General features: G+C 35.1%; 1 pseudogene; it reads left to right on the top strand.

Moving 5' to 3' along the window:
- Window positions 1–2,591: 2,591 nt before the first annotated feature.
- LOC149554552 (ent-kaurenoic acid oxidase 2-like) overlaps window positions 2,592–19,895 on the top strand; it is a 58,594-nt pseudogene continuing 41,290 nt past the window's right edge.

The following is a 19,895-nucleotide window of genomic DNA, read 5'->3' as shown; positions in this document are numbered from 1 at the left end:
GGCTACCTTCTTCACCAATATTGCACATGATGAAGGCTATGAGATTGTGTACTTCACCCACATTCATATCAGTCACATTTGCATTCTTCCTTGATTGATCACCTTTCTTTTTCCAACATTTACTTGCATAATGCCTAGATTTATGGGAGTAATAACATTGTACATAATTACTCTTATTAGAGTTGTAATTCTTCTTACCTCCTTTATAATTATTTTGAGAGTTGTTTTCTCCCTCTTGATTGTCTTCTCATCTTGAGCTTTCTCCTCCAACATTTCTTTTTCAAAAGTTTCCACAACCTTTGCCTCTAGAGCCTCTACTAGAGCCATTTCTTCCTCTCCCACTACCTCTTGTATTGGATTGAGCTTTAAAAGCTTTCTCTTGGGAAAATGTTGGTGATCTACTTATCTAGTGCTCATGGGTTTGAAGTGTACCCATCAACTCATCCATTGTCAAAGTAGTGAGGTCCTTTGCCTCTTCAATGGTCATCACAAGATTATCATACTTTGGAGGCAGACCCCTCAATATCTTTTCCACTGTTCTTTGCTCATATTCTTCTCCATTTGATTTTAGTTGGTTTATCAAACCAGAGATCCTTGAGTTAAAATCTGCAATAGACTCATTATCCTTCATTTGAAGGGTCTCAAACTCCCTTCTAATCATATGTGGTTTCACTACACAAACTTTATCAGTCCCTTTGAAATTTGTTGCAAATTTATCCCATGCTTCATTTGAATAATTAGCTGCTTCTATCTTAGGAAAAATTGTTTCTATCATGGTTGCCTCAATCAAGCTTAAAGCTTTTGCATCCCTTCTTCTTGACTCCATTAGCTGATTCTTTTGATGGTTGGTGAGGTCACCATATTGTGTTGGGTCAGTTACATCATTGAACTCATTCACCACAAACTCCCACAATTCATCTACAACCATAACAATTCTCATCTTCTTTTCCCAAGTGTCATAATTTTGTCCATTAAAGGATGATGGATGCTTGTAAGTCTTTCCTGCATCTCCAATCATGTCTCCTACACAACAATGTCAAGTACCTAGAAACAATACCCAAACTCATGAGGATGTGGGGCCTAATGGCTCTGATACCATGAAAAAAAGTTCAAGAAATTTACAAACTTGTTGAAGTAGCTAAATTGCTCGACAAGGTAATGTGTTTAGATAGAGGAGTGCTGAGTTTCTCAAAACCTATAGGGGTCGAGTTGCTCGGTCACCAAAGGTATCTTGGCAGATAAGGAACTCGGAAGACAAGACCAAGTTCCTTGGTCAATGGAAGCTAAGTTACTTGGCTCAAACAAAAGTTGAGTGATGCTAGGAGAATCAACAATGTTCCTAAAAATGCATAAACAAGGTTATTAATTTCTCCTTCATTTTTCCAAAACTTACTAACATGCACAACAAAATGTATCAATGGAGACAAGATCTAAAACACAATAGATTGGAGATGACAAGTATGCTTACTTGCTTACTATTAACTTAATCAAACTGATACAAATCTAGAGAATAAACTATAAAACCTTAGGAGAACAAAATATCTAAATACTTAAAAAAAACTTAAAATAATGTATGGATGCATACAATAAGCCTAGAGCAATCACTTCTCATACAAGACAAAACTTCGCTTTCACGAAAAAACCTAAAAAGTTATCCATCCATTTTCTACTACACTTTGATGAACTATTTCTCTTTCTATTGCTGCTGCTTTGCTCAACTCATCTCACATTTAGAATGTTTGGGATCTTTATTTAACATTCCCACCTTTTATCTCTTTATGTCCACACAAAATCTCCCTCTCATTTTTGAATTCAAAATGACCTACCACATTTAATGTTGCTTAATTTTGTAGCCATAGTGTCTTCTGATTGGTAGGTGTACCAGAGGTTCATGAGACAACAATGAACATTTAACATTCCAACACCAACTCTCTCTCCAAATACTTAGACATTTCCATTTGTTTTTTCATCTACACAATCTACAATATGTTATTCCCAGAATGTCTATGTGGCCTACAAAAGTCTCTACCACATCTCTCAATTCCCATTTTTTGTCAATAGGTGTTAGACCTAAATATATTCATTAGCATACAATTGATGCCTAGACCATTATTAATATGAAAGAGAGATAATTATGTTCCATCACCATAAATCTTAGCCTTAAATCTTATCATAAATATGAAACTACTTAATTATAAACAAGATAATAACCCAAACTATAAATGTAACCATCATGATGACATAAACTCTCATGTTAACCTTAATTAAAAAAAAAAACTAATCATACTCCTCAATATGACCTCAATCTAACCTTAACCTTAACCCTAATCAAAATCCTAACCATAACTATAGTACTAACTATGATCTAACCATAATTGTAATCCTAAACCATATGCACAATCCTAACCATAACCATAACCCAAACATTAAAACCTAATTATAAACAAGATCATAACCAAACTTGATCCTAACCTTAACCATGTTGTTAGCTTAATCTCTTATCCTAACCCTAATCTAAACCATAATTCTAACTATAATTACAATCACAATTTTTCAATCATGAGAGAATTTAGGGCATGTAAATTTCCCCCATGGGGGAAACTCGCCGCCAAAGGTGTAACTATGATTTTTACAAACCATTACTCATGAAACATTGGTCAATGATTTTGATTAAAAGATCCAAAAAATTGATATCACAAATAGAATATACAATTTATTTAAGAACTTACAAGGGAAAAGGAGAATAAGAATTAATTTTCTCTAGTTCACCATTATCGATATTTGGTTATGTTAATGCAGATATGGGAATACTGGGATCTAAAGAAGCCACTTGTTTGGCTACCCTATGATTATAACATGTTCTCCAAAGTTCAACAAATATGTGATGGGGTCATGCACTGAGGATGGTAGTTTCACAAAAGGGTAGTCTGCTTCCAAACTTCTCAGAGAAGAGTTGATCACCATGGTCAAAGGAAAACAACACAAGCATATTAGATTGTGTGTTGGAAGCCATTAATAGTCCCATGTCTCTCCACAATATTTTCATCAAATTGCACCCTATTTTCAAAGAAACCTTCCAAAACTAGGTTTTTAAGGGGGAGATTCATATAGATGATGAACTTAGATCTGTTAGTATTCTTTTGATTATTATAAATACAAATTAAATATTTAAAAAATATATATTTTTTAATCTATTCTAATCGATAATAGTTCAAAGCTATGGTTAATTATCATTATTTGTTGTGATCAATAATTATTATTATTAGTCAAGTTCGAGTAGACTTGCATCCAAGACTTCTCAAATAAGAGACTTGTAATTTACTATTGTATTATATATACTAGCTCAATCGTATATGTATTTTTAGTATTGATGTTTCATATCATATTTTGTAAGATTGAATATAATCTGAATGAATGCTGATACTAAAAGCACATACATAATGGAAATCAAAAATTAATAAATTGAATGAAAACAATAACTATTCCTAGAAGTTAAAGAATTTCCATTGCATTATGGAAAACTATTTTAGTTTTTTTTCTTTCCCATCAAAATATAGGTTGTGTATTGCTAATTCTTTTTATAAACTTTTAGATGTATCTAAGATTTCTATATAATAAGAGATTGTAATTTTTTCATAATCCTTTTCTCTGATTCTTATAGTTTGATACAAATAAAATTGAATCAATAAAGTAATTTTCTTGTATTTCATTTTTGTATTTCTTTCATTAACTATTGTATTGGATAAAGTCTATGTATATATGCAAAATTGATCTCAGACATAAGAAGAGAATAGTATTTTTGGTATTGCAATTAGCTTGCACAGTATGTCTTTGATGTATATATAAGACTTCTCTATAATAAGATATTTGTAATTTATTTATAATTAATTAATCTAATCCTTATTATTCGATCAAAAAGCTCTTGATTGGTAGAATAAGTTATAAATATTTTTTTCATTGAGAATTGGATGTAAATCATTTAAATGCTAACTCTAAAAATAATCCCAAGCATTTATTTATTTTTAATTTCAATTAGCATTTATCAACATATGCTCTTTATTCTTGAGCTTTGAGAGAAGCCCCATGGTTGAAAGTATGGAGTGGACGTGCATAGGGCTCCTAGATGGACTTAGAGCTCAACCAATTAACATCCTTGGAATTGCATTTCATTTTTCTCCTAAGGTATGTAGTAGTACTCTATATGCTTAAGGAGACCAAGAACCATTTGAATCTTTTAAGACTAATAATCCTAGGGATTATTTTACATTAGAAGTGATTAATGTTCACATCTTCTATTAGAAAGATAAATATAAGTGATTTTCCTATCCATATTGATATCTATCCAATATGGCGCAATTTCACTACTCCCTTTGTGTCTCTTTTAAGGTAACATAAAATTGTTTTATTCATTGATAAATTGTAAATTTATTTGAGAACTGTAAAATATGCAAGAAACCTAACTTGATGATTGTAGTAATTTTCTTTTTTCTTGTGAATTAATATATCAACAGTATAGAAGAAGATTATCAACTATTTTATATTCTAAAATACATCATAGAAAAGTGAACAAGGAGAATACCATGACATATTTTCTATCAAATTTGATGGGTATAGTAAATTCCAATGGTCACAGGTTGAATGAAGAAGAAATTATTGATAACATAACATCCTGGCTTTTAGTAGGTACTTTGTCTAAATATCCCAATGCTCTTTCTAAATTGAAGGTATATTTTTAATTCAAATTTGAATATTTATCAATTAGAATCCATCTGTTTATTATTTTCTAATAATATTTTAAAAATAATACAATTTTAATATTATAATAAACTCCAGTATACATTTTAAATCGTATAGTACATATTCATTTTTGCTTTATTTATTAATCTAAATACTTTGTAATAATCTTTAAATTACATCTTAATCTAATTAGTACACCATGCGTGTGATTCAAGATGAAACTATTGATCTTGTTTTGGTTTTGACAAAGCAGTGACAAAACACTTAAGTCATTACTTAATAGAACTCATTATGTGTCGAGTAAGTAGTGTATGTCGAGCAACATACATAGTTAGTGCCAAGCACCAGTATATGTCGAGTAACTCAAGTGCTGAGAAAATCATATATGCCAAGTAAAATAGTGGATGCTGAGTCAATCAGAAGCCAAGTTACAACATTAAGGATATAGTGAATGTTGAGCATCAGAGCTTTCAAGTGTCGAGTAAATTTTTTTTGGCATAGTTGTTTTTAATGGTACAAACACCTATGTAAACCATTTTTGGGCCAACTTACAGATTATTTTATGATTATAGAAGATATATACAAAGTTATATTGAGAATCCTTATGCAGTACATACAACCAATCAGATAAAGGGATGTTCTAAGCTCTAAATTAGGTGATTCACAATCGTTGATTCCTATCTAACCCTAGCTTAGCTAAGTCTTCTTAAGGAGGGAAAATCCTAAAGAGTTTGCAATGTGTAGATGAGAAGAGAAGGTTGAATGCGAAGTATAGAGAGAGCATTCATGGTGACTAAGGTGGTTGTGAGAGAGGAATGAATTGTAGAATTAGTTAGAGAGAATAGAGAAGAGCAGTTAAAGGACAAAAGAGATACATTTGATCAGGAGGATCAAGTACACATCAGGAAAGAGGAGATTTGATATCTAGTAGAGAGGTGCTAATTGAAGGATCAATGTTGAAACATTCTAACAAGTGAATCAGTACAAATATCTTAACCCAGTAGTCTTAACAGGCTTTTGTAAATCCCTTAACGGGGTTCTTGTTTTATTGTAAGTTTAAGTCCTCTAACAAGGCACACTTTTAGCATGGTGTTGAAATCCTTTAACAAGGTAAGATTTAATAGTCTTTTTAAGCCTTTAACAGGGAAGACCTTTCACATGGTAGATCATAGTTTATGATCAAACAATTGTAACCTTCATTGGATACACTTTACAACTACAGTAGTGAAGATTTGTGGGTGTCATCCCCACTCTAGTTTTACTTTCTCATTGGAGGGTTTTTGGGTAAAAAACTAATTGTGTTATGTGTTATTTGTTTCATGCTATGGATGAACATGTGTAGCTAGCTATTTCAATTTACATGATAAATTATGAGATGGATGTGTGATGAATTTTTTATGGTTAAATTTTTGAAGTATTGATTCACCCCCCCTCTTAGAGTTGACTTTCCTATTGTTAATTCTAACAATTGGTATCAAAGCCTTGGTCTCTGGAAAGGAAAGCTTTGGAGGTTTGAGGAAAGATCCTGAAGATGGAATTCTACAAGTTGGGAAAAACTATTGAGAACTAGAATATTGAAATCCAGTTTTCCCTACACCAAGTCATGGAAGCAAGAGATGAACTATAGTGCTAATTGAAGAGAAGGAAAGATATAGCTATTGACCAAAATGATACTCATTACCAAGAGGAAGACACTATTGAACTATTTGAGAATGGAAAATCAAGTGAGTTTGATACAACAGTTGTAGATATGATGGAAAATAATGGTGCCCTAACTGAAGAGGTTAGAAATCTTAAGATAGAACAAGAAGTCCAATCAGTATTTCTATGTGAGGTGACCGAGTAGAAAAAGAAAGTTGAGGAAGACAAAGTCATGATTGAAGATGACAAAAGAACACTAACTAATAGACTAGAAGAGAAGACATCAGAGGTACAAAAGGATTGCTAACATGCAACTGGATATAATGAATCAATTAATGATTGAAAATAATTGAATGGAAAGGGCATTGAGATCACAACCCTGAAACTAGAGAATGAAAAACTACGGAATGAACTAAGAAAAGAAAAATAATTTAATGAAAGTTTCAACAAATCTAGTGAAGCCATCAAATACTTTGAGAGACTAATGAGATCTCCTAGATCTAACAATGATACTACTAGATTGGGATACACCATCACTGGGGAAGGAGAATCATCTAAAAGTGATGAAAAAAGAAACAACAAAGGTAAGAACTAGAAACCCACTTGTCATAATTGTTGAAAGTTGGGTCATACAACAAATGTTTGTAGGAGCAACAATGCAAATCAGAACCCTAAGTAGAAATTCAAGGGTTACTGTCATAATTGCAACAAGCAAGGACATTAGGCACATGAATGTAGGACCAAGATCTTAAGCACACAAATATTTGAAGGATATTGCCAGAACTATCATAAGTATGGAAATAAAGCATATGAATGCAAATCTAATGCAAATTGGACAACAAACAAGAAGACAAAGGTACACCATAATGAAAAATCCTATAATTGGGATTACAACACAAGGTACAGTTGTCACTATTGTCAAGAGTATGGACATGTTCCTAAGAATTGCATTAGAACCCATTTCAGAGACAACTAAAATTGATGGTTGAGTGAGACTACATGCTTTAGTTGTTTTAAGACTAGTCATATTAGAAGAAACTATCCAACCAAATCAACAACACTGAGTAATGGTAACAATAAACGAAAAGAAAAGGTTAATGTTGAGAAGGTCAAAGTGTAGATAAAAAAATGTGGAAGAAGAAGGAAGATTGCAACACATCAAGTTCAAATGAGGTCACTTCATCCAATGGATTAGGTGTGTTGAAAACAAATGGTTAATTATGTATTGTCTTTGATGTTACACAGAATTTCATATCACTACCCATCAGTGTATTTCGAGCTCACTTGGGGGATGACGATAGTTTCTTGTGCCTGTTGAGTATTCCAGAGTTTTCCAAGTTTAGAAGTTAGTGTCTACTGAGTTCACTCAGGCATCAAAAGAAAGTTTGTAGAAGTTGAGTGTTAACCAAGCTCACTTGGTTAATGAAGGAAATGTTGGATGGAACCAGTGCTAACCAAGCTCACTCGATTACCAAAGGAACTTTGTGAATATGAAATGTTAACCGAGTTCACTTGGTTAACATAGAAAAATCATTTATGAGTTAGTTTCTATTGAGCAGGGTCAACTAATGAAGGATTTTCTTGTTTTTCATATTAAGTTTAATTGATTTGTTTGCTGGTTCTAGCCAACTAAGGAGATGAATACTAAGTATTCTAAGTTGTATTCAAGATGACTTGATAATGTGTAAGATATATATATAAGGTCAAGTTGAGAATTGAATGTGTGGAACATAATAGATATTTTGAGGATGCTTAGAGGAAGCGAATTAGAAGGATAAGCAGAATATCCTTATTGAGCTACAAAGATAGATTTGATCAGAAAGGGTCAAGTATACAAGGCAAAATTGAGATCTATAATCAAAAATTCAGTTGCATCATAAATGAATTCATCTCATTGTTAATCTCTAACTAGTGTAAAAACTATCTAAATATCTTAATAGAGTTGGCTTAATAGCTACTTGTAAACCCTCTAATGATGTGGCATTTCTATTTGAAGTGTCTTAAAGACCTTTAAGAAGGCCACTCCTAATTGGTGTAGGAGAACCTAGGGGTAAGGCCAAACCCTAAAAAAATTTACTTATAGAGTCCTAAGGTGATTAAAGGAAAGTTAATTTGGTTGATTTGAGTCTAGGAGTTAAAAGTTGTCAAGTAGGTCCTAGGAAGCTAACAGTTGTTCAAAGTGCTTAAATTGGAAAAATAATGTGAAAAGAACCAATGAGTAGTTAAAGTAGGTGAAAAGTGGTCATTTTATGATAGGAATCCATGTGGAAAGGTTTGAGACCAAACTAGTCAAGGTTGGACTCTTGGTTTGCAACAATTGCAAAAGTTCTCAAAAAGTTGCTCATTGACAACTTTTCAATTTTGCAAAGTTGCTTAGCAACTTTTCAAGAATTTTTTGGAAATGACCTACTTGGTGTAGTTATGGATTAGTTCAATAACCAAGAAGGAGGGGGAAGACTATTCAAACATCCCTCAATCTAGTTCTAGGGGTTGGATACTTGGATGTACGAACAACACTTGTTAGTGCAACATTGTATGAGCATTGGAGCAATTTTTTTGTGAACTAATGAATTAGTGGAGTTGGTTATGTTATTATTTGCATTGATTTGGATTCCTTGGATCATGTTTTGAAACTTTGTATATTTTTTTGGATTCAAGTGTTTCATTTCTTTAGGTTTAGAAGATAATTTTCTTTGTGTGATATTGTTATCTAATTTTTAGTTGTTAGCATAGAAATGGCTATGGCTTGAACTTCCATAGTCAAAATATTATGGCCTTTGGAAATCAGGTAGTAACCTTTATATAGGTTGTAAATATGGAAGGTGGGTTTTGTGCAAGGCAATTGGCCATGTTTACAAGTGAGCCCTAGGCAAGCTAGCATAGCTTGGCAAGGCACAATGTATGTTTGTAAATAAGTGCAGTGGTGAATATGGGATTGGTATGAGTCAATATATGTGAGATATGGAAAGAGTAGGCTGCTAAGGGCATTGGATTTAGAGGAGGAGGTAGGAAGTGAAGAGGAACACCTTAGAAGAAAAGAAACCTTGCTTTTACCTTAGAAACCCTCAAAATAGGGGTTTTCAGAAACTATACTATACGGACAGTACTATGACCTAAGACCACCAAAATCCTTTAGCCTAGGTCCATAGGAGGTAAAGCCCTTTAGACACCAACTAGTCTTATTAAGGGTTTTTGGAATGAATTGCTAAACCCTTGTTTTTAGGAGGGCTAATAGGGGCTTTTAGGGCTACAAGGCCAATTTGAGCAATTTGGGGTTATGGGTGTGATGGACTTAAAAGAATGATGTGGAATAGTGGGGAATGTGTCAAGGAGATCATTAGGAGAGCCTAAGCTTGGTTTGTACCTAGAAATAATAGTTTGATGGTATTTTCCCTTGTAGGCTTGAATGTGCCTAGTGGAAAGAATGGGAAGGAGAGAAGGTAAACTTGAATTGTTGAGGAGTTTTCTTGAGAGAAGGGGACCAAGAGTGTGATTTCCTAGAGTAAGGTTGGAGAAAGAACCCTAGGAGGCCTTGGATATCATCAGTGGAGGTAGTGAGCTCATATGGAAGAAATTTCCTAATCAAAGAGGTATCAGAGCCCAAGATTTGTGGCTTGTGGTAGATGTTCCAACCTACTAAATCAAGTGGGTTAATGCAGATGGTGACCAATGTAGAGTTGACCAAATAGGTGGATGAGAAGAAGAAACTCTTGGAATAAAAGACCAAGGTTCTAGATGAAGCCCTAGAGGAGGTCAAAGACAAGTTGAAAGAGATAGAGGATGCAACCCAAGCTAAAGAAGATGGAGACTACAACAAGGATAAAGAGAAAGTAAGTTTGGAAGATAAAGTTCCTGAACTAGATCCTCTACTTTGTGAGTAGGAGCCATTCCTAAAAGCCCTAAAAGAATTTGGAGGGAAAATTCAAGAGAATTTGTCTCTATTCCATGGAAAGATGGATGCAGAAGTAGTCTTGGAGTGGTTGGAAAGTGTTGAGAACTACTTTGAGTGTGAAAGGACAATGGAGGACCAAAAGGTAAGGTTTGCAAAGTCTAGGTTGAAAGGTCAAGCCTTGACATGGTGGAAAATTGTGCAAGAAGAAAGAGAAAGTGAGGGGAAGAAGCCTATAGCCAATTGGAAGGAAATGATGGCAAAGACCAAAGAGACATATCTACTAGAGGACTATGAAATTTAGATCCATAAGTAGAGGCAAAATCTCAGATAGAAGGAACTTGTTGTGGCTACCTACACTGAGGAGTTTCAAAAGTTGGCACTAAGGTCAAGGGTGCAAGAAGAAAAGAGTATCAAGGTGGAAAGGTACTTAAATGGCCTTAAATGGTCCATTTAGGATGAATTGAGTTTGTTTAGCCTCACTACACTTTAGAGTTGTTTTTAAATGATTAGGAAGGTGTAGGAAAAACTAAGGAAGAAAGGGGACTCTAATTCTAAGAACAGGTGTAGAGGTAAGGAATTTAGAGGTGGTTCAAGGGGAGGCTTTAGTGGTAGAACTACCGAATAAAGAAGCTATGGAGACTCTAAGTAGAGTGAATATTCTAGTGAGACCAGACAGAGAGGAGTATCTAACAGAGGTAGAGGATCCAATAATAGTGGTAGGGGTAGATATGGTAACAATAAAGGATCCCATTTTAGCAACATGAAATGCTATAATTGCAACAAGGTAGGGCATCTAACTTATAGATGAATTGATAAGGCATCATGGTCCTATGGAGAAAATAAGATAGCCTATGTGTAGGAGGAAGATAATTAGGAATAAGGTGAAGTGGATCTTGACTTGGAAAAGAGTGAAAAACTCATGCTAAGGAGGGTTCTAGTGAAGGAGCTAGTAAAGGAAGAACACAAGTAGAGAAGGGCACTATTTAGAACTACTTGAAAGATAATGGACAAGGTATGTAAGGTAATCATAGACACAAGGTCTAATGATAATGTTATGTTAGAGGAGGTAGTGCAAAAACTTTGACTGACAAAAATACCACATGTATGTCCATATAGGGTGACTTGGTTGAACAAAGGGCAGAACATCCTAGTTAATGAACAAGTTTGAGGAGACATCACCATTGGGAAATACCATGAAAGGGTCCTATGTGATGTAATCCCTATGGATGATGGCCACTTGCTTCTAGGGAGACCTTGGAAATTTGGTAGAGAAGTAGTACATCAAGGGAAAGAGAATAAATATTCTTTTAAGAAAGATGGGGTCACCTATAGGATACAATCCATAGCAAAGGAGGAAAAAGTAGAGAAGGATACTGCTAAGACTTTATTGATGAGTGGCAAGGAGTTTCTCAAGGACTTGAAGGAGAATGACAGAGTAGGTATACCATTATGGTGAAACCCAAAGAGGAGGAGACATCTTCACCAACACCTATCCTTGCTGAGGTACATAATTTGTTGGACCAATTTAAGAACATAATTTGTGATGGGGCACCTCCTACTCTACCACCTAAGAGGGAAATAAGTCATCAAATTGACTTCATACTAGGGGCATCATTACCTAATAAAGATGCTTACAAGATGACACTAGAGCAGAATAAAGAGATAGCAAGACAAGTGTAAGAATTTCTTGATCAAGGACTTATCAGGAAGAACATTAGTCCTTGTGTCATATTAGTAGTCCTAGCACCCAAAAAGGGAGGTAAGTGGAGAATGTGCACTAATTTTGGAGAAATCAATAGAATCAAAATTAGATATAGATTCCCTATTCCTAGAATAGAGGACCTAATGGATTGTTTGGGTGGGGCTAGGTACTTTTCTAAAATTGATCTCAAAAGTGGCTATTATCAAATTAGGATGAAAGAGGGGGATGAATGGAAGTCTGCATTTAAGACTACTAAGGGTATCTATGAGTGGTTGGTTATGTCATTTGGCCTTACCAATGCATGCAATACCTTCATGAGGGTCATGAATGAGGTGTTGAAGGACTACATTGGAGTGTTTGTTGTAGTGTGCCTAGATGACATCCTCATCTTTAGTAAAATAAAGGAGGAGCATATGAAGCACCTTGAATTGGTGTTGCAGAAGTTGTAGGAAGAGAAGTTGATAGTCAACTTGGAGAAGAGTGAATTTATGAAGGAGGAGCTTGTATACTTGGGGTTTGTAGTGTCCCAAGGCAACCTAAAGATGGAAAAAAGTAAGGTGGACCCAATCTTAAGTTGTTCTACACCTAGATTTGCTACTGAGGTCAGGACTTTTCATGGGCTAGCTCAATTTTATAGGAAGTTTGTAAGAAGGTTTAGTGAAATATGTGCACTAATCAATGACACTATCAAAGGGGGCATGAAGACCAAGTTCACATCGACCAAAGCAATAGATGAAAGCTTTGAGAAGCTGAAAAAAGAAGTGACAACACAACCTTTATTGGATTTGCCTAGTTTTGAGGAACCTTTTGTTGTGGAGTGTAATGCTAGTAACATAGTAGTAGGAGAAGTCTTGAGCCAAGAGGCCAAACCAGTAGCATTTTTTAGTGAGAGGCTTAATGAAGCCATGACAAGATATTCTTCAAATGATCTAGAACTTTATGTACTTTTCAAAGCCCTTAAAAAGTGGAGAAACTACCTATTGCCAAAGGAGTTTGTGATCTTCACAAATGACCAAGCACTAAGTTTTATTAACTCACAAGAAAAGATAAGTTTGAGACACACAAAGTGGATGGAGTTCCTACAATCTTATAAATTCACAATCAAACATAAGATGGGAACAAATAATAAGGTAGTTGATTCCTTAAGCAGGAGATTGTTAATAGTCCAAGAGGTCAAGTTGCAGAGCATAGGTTTGGATAGATTCAAGGACCTATATGAGGAGGACACTAATTTCTTAGAAGCCTACAAATTATTTAAAGACTTTTCTAACCATTTTCATAGTACATTCTCTGAATATACCTTGCAGAATGGGTTACTGTTTAAGGGTCCATATTTGTGCATCCCAAGGGGATCTATGAGAGACAATCTCATACAAGAAAAACATAATGGAATCATGAGTGGACATTTTGGTTTGAATAAAACCTTGGACCTTGAGGAGAGGTTCTACTACTAGCCCAAAATGTAGAGAGATGTAAAGAGATATGTGGAGAAATGCAACATATGTCAAAAATTAAAGGGGACTTCATCAAATGCAGGATTCTACCAACCTCTACCCATTCTTAACATGCCTTGGGAGTGTAATAGTTTTCCAAGAACCAAGATAGGACTATACAATGTGTTTGTGGTGGTGGATAGGTTTAGAAAGATGAGTCATTTCATCTAATGCAAAAAAAAAACATGATGCAAGTAACATTGCTAATCTATTTTTCAAGGAGGTGCTGAGATGAAGGTTATAAACAAGGTCCTAGGAAACCTTTTGAGATGCCTGACTAAAGAGTATGGTAAATGTTGGGTGAAGGTGATACCTCAAGAAAAATTTGCTTATAATGATAGAAAAAATAGAACCATAGGGTTAAACCCTTTCCAAGTTGTGTATGGAACACACCCTAGGGGTATCATGGAGTTGAGAGACTTACCTTCACATGACAACATTAGTGGGCATGTTGATGATTTTGTCCAATCTATGAAAGAGGTACATGATTAGGTTAAAGAAACCTTGATGGAAAAAAATATGAAGTTGAAAGAAAAGACGAATGAGGGGAGAAGGGATTTATAATTCCAACTGGGAGACCTGGTATGGTTTACTTGAACAAGGCCAAACTACCCAAGGGAATACCAAGTAAGTTGCAGATGAGAAGGATTGGGCCATGCAAGATACTTGAGAAGTACGGACCTAATGCCTATAAGATAGACCTACCAAAGGACATGGCTATCTCTCCCATATTCAATGCAAAAGACCTTATACCATATAAGGGGCCCAAGGTGGATGAAGGATAGTACTAGGAGGAATTGGACAAGGATGTTATAGACTTGTAGGTACTAGAAAAGGAGCCCCCATAGTGGAAACGATCTTGGACTCTAGAGTGAAGAAAAGTAAAAGAAACAAGGTGTACAAGGAGCTCCTGGTAAAATGGAAGGATAAACCTAAAGATGAAGCTACTTGGGTTATAGAGAGTGAATTCAAGAAGTAGGGCATTAGTAAGGAGTTCATGAATCCAAAAGTACCTTGAGCTCTTGTTGATAGGGGGAGAATGGTGTAGGAGAACCTAGGGGTGAGGTCAAATCCTAAAGGAATTATTGTTTTTACATGGTCTAACCAACCATGGAAACAATAAGGACTACTTATAGAGTCTCAAGGTGAGTATAGGAAAGATAATTTGGTTGATTTGAGTCTAGGAGTTAAAAGTTGTCAAGTAGGTCCTAGGAAGCAAAAAGTTGTTCAAATGCTTAAACTGGAAAAATAATGTGAAAAGACCCAATGAGTAGTTAAATTAGGTGAAAATAGGTCATTTTATGATTGGAATCCATGTGTAAAGGTTTGGGACCAAACTAGTCAAGTTTGGAGTCTTGGTTTGGAACAATTGCAAAAGTTATCAAAAAGTTGCTCATTGATAACTTTTCAATTTTGCAAAGTTGCTTCACAACTTGTCAGGCAATTTTTGGAAATGAACTACTTGGACTGGTTATGTATCGGTTCAATATCCAAGAAGGAGGGGGAAGACTATTTAAACTTCCCTCAATCTAGTTCCAAGGGTTGGATACTTGGATTTATGGACAACACCTGTTACTGCAACATTGCATGAGCATTGGAGCAGTCTTTTGTGAGCTAATGAATTGGAGGAGCTGATTGTGTTACTATTTTCATTGATTTGGATTCCTTGGATCATGTTTTGAAAATATTTATAGTTGTTTGTATTTAAGTGTTTCATTTCTTTAGGCTTAGAAAATCATTTGCTTTGTGTGATATTGCTGTCCAATTTTGAGTTGTTACCATAGAAATGGCTATGGCTTGAACTTCCATGCTCAAACTCTCATGGCCTTTGGAAATCAGGCAATAGCCTTTGTATAGGTTGTAAATGTATAAGTTGGGGTTTTTTCAAGGCAATTGACAATGTTTACAAGTGAGCCCTAGGAAAGCTAGCAGAGCTTGACAAGGCCCAATGTATGCTTGTAAAGAGGTGTAATGGTGAATAGGGGATTGGTATGAGTCAATCTCTATAAGGTATGGAAAAGTAGGATAGTAAGGGTGTTGGATTTAAAGGAGGATGAAGGAAGTGAAGAGGAATACCTTCTAAGAAGAATAGAAACATTGCTTTTACCTTAGAAACCCTTAAAATAGGGGTTTTCAGAAACTATACTGTAAGGATAGTACTATGACCAAAGACCACCAAAATCCTTTAACCTAGGTCCATAGGAGGCAAAGTCCTTTAGAAACCAACTAGACTTATTAAAGTTTTTTGGAAGGAATTGGTAAACTCTTGTTTTTAGGAGGGCTAATAGAGGCTCTTAGGGCTACAAGGCCAATTTGAGCAATTTGGAGTTATCGGTGTGATGGACCTAAAAGAATGGTGTAGAATGGTGGGGAATTTGTCAAGAAGCTCATTAGGAGATCCTAAGCTTGGTTTGTACTTATAAATAATAGTATGATGGGATTTATCCTTGTAGGCTTGACTGTTCCTAGTGGAAAGAATGTGAAGGAGAGAAGGTAAAGTTGAATTGTTGGGGAGTTTTCTTGGGAGAAGGGGACCTAGAGTGTGATTACCTAGAGTAGGGTTAGAGAAATAACCCTAGGAGGCCTTAGATAGACTTAGTGGAGCTAGTCAACTCTAGTGGAAGGAAGCTCCTCATCACTAACAAGGTGATCAAATCCTCTAATAGGGTCACACGTATCATTGTGTTTTGTAATCTTTAACAAGGTTGGATTATAATAGGGCTCACTTTAGAAGAGTAAAAATTAGTAACTAGTTGCAATTGATGGTTTTTACCAAATTGGGTTTCCACGTTAAATCTTGGTGTCACTTGTGTTCATGCTATTTCTTTCATGTATATGCAACTAAGTTAAACTTAAGGTTAATCAGATTAAGTTCAGTATATTTAGTTTTTTCCAAGTTAAAGTTGATTCTCAGTATATGTTGAGTTACAACATTTTCTAGTATAAACCAAGATCCTATGTGTTTATTGAGTAACAAAAAAATTGTTAGAATTATTTAGAATAACTAAGAGGGGGGGGGGGTGAATCAGTTATCCAAGGTCCAATGATGTCCAATACAACTTTTCCTACAAATCCTTAATGGCACTTAACTGAAGTTATCATGCATGCAATTGAACATTAAACAATCATGAAAAGTAAAAATGCATCACACCATAACACTAAGAATTTGATGACCCAGAAACCCTCTAGGAATAAGAAGGTAAAACTAGAGTGGGGATGATACCCACAAAATAACTGCGTAATTGATTTCAACCACTTCTGATGGTCTACCCTGTTAAAGGCTATAGCACATTGTTAAATTTGATCTTGTTAAAGGATTTAAGAACATTCAACTTGGAATTTCACCCTGTTAAAGGATTTACATAGAGCTGTTAGGCTTACCCAAATCCATGGGATTTACAGTTACCTACTCAAAATAATCTTTCATCCCTCTCTAAGGATCTCCTATCCTCCTCTTAAGGATCTCTTTTATCCTTCTCTTGAGGATCTCTTTATCCTTCTCTTGGGGATCTTCTATCCTTTTCTTGAGGCTGGTCCACCTAGCTATTAAGCTAACCTAGCAATGTAGGGTTTCAATATCTAATACAATGGTAAGAAAGTATTAAAAGGGTTTTGACCTGGTACAGATTGCAACTTCAACCTTACAGATTTTAGATTGCTCTCCAATCCTTTTCTTTGCTTGGCTTTCTTCCCTTGCAGTGTCGATAACTTGTTCACCCTTCAAGATCTATCTCCTTGAGTTCTTCCACTCGTCATGCCAATGCTCTCTCTAATCACTCGATCAATTCAAAGTCTTGATGCTTTGTTCTTACTCCTCTTGGCTTCTTCACATGATTACACTTATGACCAACTCCTTCTCATGCATGCACACTTGATCTCTGACTTGTAACTTTTTATAAAGAAGTTATGTTCTTGATTTCCTACTCAAATTTCCCTCTCCAACTTTAGGGTTTTAATGGATTAGGTAGGATACAATGTATCTATCCCATATCTTGTTTCTATCTAGAAACTTCATGATAAATTCATTAGCATTTGCCAAAAACATTTTACATAGTGTTCTGTGACACCAGCTCATCATTCTTATCTTCTATCTGGTTCACAAAAGTTTAGATAACTACCATGTCAGCTTAGATTTGGTGAATCTTTGACTTTTCAAAATAATGCAGCAAATCGGCATCATTGGTTTATTGATGCTCGACACTTGTATCTTGCTTGACACCTGTATCTTGCTCGACACCTGAGGATTACATGGCACACACTAAGTTGAATTTTCTCGACTTCAACTGAGAATCACTTGCTGAGCTTCAACTGAGAATCTATTTGGCACTAACTAGAACTTAGTTAATCCTTACACCTTTGATATGTCTTAGTGTGTCCATCCTCTATGTCTTGGAGTATGCCATCAATACACTATTTCATCAATGGCTTAGCTGATCCTTATACTACATTACAACATCATAACTTCAACCTTTTTTCTAGGTACTCTAGCTACATCTTATTTATTGCCACCTCCTTGTCAATCGACCAATTGATAGTATTTGGATCACTTAAGAAATTGTCATTCCTGCAAATAACAAGTTTAACATCAATGCTAAAAGAATTATTGAAACATTCTTTACCAGTTCCATTTCTCTTCATTCATGATCTTTTCAATCATTTCCAACAATCTCCCTCTTTGGCATTGATGGCAAACCAAACTGATCAAATGATTAAGCTGATCCACTTAGTTACCACAAAAATCTAAATCCTTTGTTTTGTTTCTCCCTCTGGACTGCTGCATCCTTACTCTGTATTCTTGATCTTTCATATATATCTCCCTCTTTGTATTGATCAATTTCTCATATATCTCCCTCTTTGACATAAATGCCAAATATTTAGCATCTTTAACATGCTAAATATAAACTTTGCATCTCATGTTTTCCTCCCTTTGTCACCATGCTTGTGACTGATCTGGAGTTTTTGCTCCTATTGTCATCCTCTGCATCATTTTTCTGATATTCCAATGATCTACTCTTTTTGATGCAAGGTAGCTTCTATGTTGCTTTAGATTACTTGAGTTAGGGGCATTACCCCCAACTTGCCTCTAAGATATTCGTAAGCATCCTTGGGAAATGTTTTGGTGAAGATATCTACAATTTGTTCCTTTGTGTGAATGTACTCCATCTTCACTTGTTTGTCTTCCACCAATTCTCTGACATAGTGATACTTGATTGCAATATGCTTGGTTTTTGCATGCATCACTGGATTCTTGGATATGTTTATAGCACTTGTATTATCACAATACAGTATCACAGGTTTGGTTACCTCTTCTTTCATTCCTTTCAATAGATGTTTAAGCCACAAACTATTTGTGCAATTGATTATTTCTGCCACATATTCTGCTTCTACAGTGGACTGAGATTTGCATGTTTGTTTCTTGCTAATCCAAGTAACTAGCCTTTTACCTAAGAATAATGTTCCTCCACTTGTGCTTTTCCTGTCATCAATGTTTCCTCCCCAATCTGCATCTGTGTATGCATTGAGCTCAAACTTCTCATTCTTTTTGTAATATAGGCCAAAATCATTAGTTCCTTTGAGATACATCATTATCCTTTTTACTACCATGAGATGATTTTCTCTAGGATTGGCAAAGAATCTAGCCACTATTCCAACTGCTAGTGCTATGTCTAGTTTGCTATGTACAACATATTGTAGTTTTCCAATCATGGATCTATACATTGTTTGATTGATTTCAGTTGATTCATCATTTTTAGATAGCTTATGTCTTGTTGCCATTGGTGTGCTGACAGGTTTGGAGTCTTCGAATCCAAACTTTTTGAGTATCTCCTTGATGTATTTTGATTGTGTCACAAATATACCATGTTTTAGTTGATGCACTTGCAATCTTACAAAGAACTTGATTTCTCCAAACATAGACATTTCAAATTCTTCTATTTTCTTGGTGTTCTCAACACTTTGAACTTTTGCAAGCTCATCAATTTCACATTTGTGCTTTCTACTACTTTGTTAGTGTTACCATTCAAGCACTTATAGGCTTTGCTTCAAGTAGAATAACAAAGAAATATGCCTTCCTCACTCTTTGCATCAAACTTTCCATTCCTAGACTCTTTATATATATAGTATTTGCATCCAAATATTTTGAAATTTTTTACATTAGGAGAATGCCCATACCATAATTCAAAAGGTGTTGCATTTGTACCTTTCTTGACTTGAACTCTGTTGAGTGTGTAGACTGCAGTACTTATAGCTTCTCTCCAATACTTGAGTGCAACATTTTTCTCCATCATTAAGGTCCTAGCATAGTCAATAACTGATCTATTTCTTCTCTCTGCTATACCATTTTGAGGTGGAGTTCTAGGTGCTGATGTCTGCCTTTTAATTCCTCTTTCATTGCAGAACTCTTCAAATTCTCTCAATGTCAATTCACCTC

The sequence above is a fragment of the Cupressus sempervirens genome, chromosome 5 (genome assembly GCF_028749045.1).
Source record: "Cupressus sempervirens isolate cs-2001-9-10 chromosome 5, ASM2874904v1, whole genome shotgun sequence".
Taxonomy (NCBI): domain Eukaryota; kingdom Viridiplantae; phylum Streptophyta; class Pinopsida; order Cupressales; family Cupressaceae; genus Cupressus; species Cupressus sempervirens.
Note: the sequence above shows the minus strand (reverse complement) of the source record. Positions and strands in the feature narration are given on the sequence as shown.